Source organism: Macrobrachium nipponense, chromosome 46, assembly GCF_015104395.2.
Source record: "Macrobrachium nipponense isolate FS-2020 chromosome 46, ASM1510439v2, whole genome shotgun sequence".
In the NCBI taxonomy this organism is placed as follows: Eukaryota; Metazoa; Arthropoda; class Malacostraca; order Decapoda; family Palaemonidae; genus Macrobrachium; species Macrobrachium nipponense.
In genome coordinates, this window is record NC_061106.1 from 8314088 (window position 1) to 8316587 (window position 2500).

Below are 2500 nucleotides of genomic sequence, written 5' to 3' on the forward strand. Positions count from 1 at the left end.
TATCACATCATGCGGCAAGTGCTTAGTGGTTATATTATGACTCATTTTCTTTGCTAGTTATTTCATTGATATTCTGATCGCTCCTAAATCTGGTCTGCTTTATTTATGATTCCTACACCAGCATTCAAGCTTCATTTGTCGGAAATCTGTAAAAATTACTCCATAGTGAGTTAAGAGCAGAAGTCCACTGCACATGGGAAGGGATAATCTCAGTTTCCCTTCAAAACTTCTTCTTTTGGTGGCGTCCCTCCCTCCCTCCCTCCCTCCCGCCTTCGCTCCCTCCCTCCTTGAGCTTGCATCAGCAGCAACGTCATATTGTTTTTCTGCATTTCTGTTTTCAACCAGAAGTTTTTAATAAACCTTCTCTTACTTTACCTTTTCAGCATTACAGTTGTTTTCAAAAGTTCATGAGAATTCCTGAGGATAATCACTATACTCGGTTTTTTCCATCTGTCCACCCACCTGTGGTGGTTGTGCATGGTAACACTGCGTCCCGGGCTTTAGATAGTTACATTCAGCTTACATTCAACAATAATAACAATATCCTATTTCGAATATTAACGGTGTAATTCGCATACAGTAAACTATTAAAACACTTTTCAGTTGCAAATGCACACCCAGATATCCTTTTATTTACCTAAAACTTATGCATAGCATAACTATTTAAAGACCGGGACGCAGTGTTACCATGCGAAAACACCACAGGCGGATGGACAGATGGAAAAAAACAGAGTATAGTAGATTTAAAGAAACTGAATGGCTAATCAGCGTAAAGTGGACTACCAAGGATCTAATTTTTATCACAAGTTCTTCTGTTTTATTACATAGTTTTTCATTTCAGATAAATATAGCGTCAATATGAGTCAGCTACTGAGCTCATTGAACAGGATATATACTAAAAGAAATTCATGCCCATTTGATGCTTTAGAGATTACAGAACCAAAGTGCAAACTTTAAAAGCCCAGTCAGTGAAAAGAGTCAAATCATGAAACGCGGTTTGATAAATCAAACGTCGAATTAGTTGAGATATTTAATTCCAGTTCTTTCTGATAATCAAAGTTGTAAGAATGTTTTTTATGATTATGTCTGCAAAATCTATCCTTGATGCGAACGCACCACCCTGATCGTATACCAGATGCTCGTAACGTACTCACGAATCAGTCACAGGAAATGTATTTTACAAAGCAAAGGAGAGGCACAGTGGGATTTCCAGCAAAATGAATAACCTCGAAATAGTGCTTCTTGCATCAGTATCGCTGTTTCACAGACCCGAAAAGCACAAATCTTGATTGAGGTGAGATGAAAAGGTTTGTCATGATTATTTTAAAAGCCTTATTAGGGGTCATTATTTTCCTCATCGAATTGTATGTCACGAAATGATCTTTTCTTCTCACGCCCCCACACACGGCGATGGAAAGTAAGAAGAAAATAGGCTATCTCAAAGGAAAAGCTGATTATCTCATTTGAAGCCAACGACTACTTTCTGATGACGCAATCTTTTTCTTTCAATTAAAGAACAAAGAAGGGGTTACCTAATTCCGTTTCTGCTATCTGTCATGGGAAGATACTTAAAATCTACCCACACACAACGACGATTCTCTTTCATTTGTTTATTCAACAAGGATCAATAAAAGGGAACAACAATGGCTTATTTCTCTACTTCGTTCACGCTGTGATAGTATCAGAGTAACAAAGCCCACGATGATGATTGATTTCATTTCAGAAATATGTTACTGGCCTCTATTGACATCCTTGGCTGGCCAGTGGCCAGACCGCGAGACGCTTCTCACTTTTAAATAAATCTTGTTTTCTGCAGACTTTTAGTTTTTATATTCCAGTATGCTAAACGTCACTCATGATGGAAACTTGAATAATTTTCAGAGGTATTAGTTATGAAGTAGGCAGCGAAACGACAGCCTCTTAAGTATCCGTTGTGAAAATAGGCTTCAGTTCAAGAAATATTGGAAATATCAGTTACATAAGAATTACTGGGAAAGTCAAACGGATTGGCATAATCCTCTCCGTATGCAGCAGATGTTCTTTCAGGTAATTCCAAAAATTCCTCTCGGGAACATTTGTTGGCTATACATGATTAGGGACAACTCCATTAATTCACGTAGAATATACATTACAGACAGGATACTAAACTAATGCCTCTCCCTCGCTCTCTAAAATTGAATGAAATCGCACTGAATACTTCACCATAGATAAACAACCCCCCTCCCCCCCACACCTATTCTCTCTCTCTCTCTCTCTCTCTCTCTCTCTCTCTCTCTTCCATTTCCAAAAAGGCCATGTACAGCACACCCAGTGTAAAAGAGCCCTTCCTCTATCCCCCCCTCAAGGATGGTCCCTCTCTCCCTCCTTGGGATCGTCTCCGGGGCCAAGAGCTGCCCGCACTCTTTCATCCATTGACATTAATTATCCTTAATGAACCTGTACTCTCCTAATGCCCGACATGCGGTCGGTGTTCCTGTCGGAGCGATCTCTGTTGGACTCG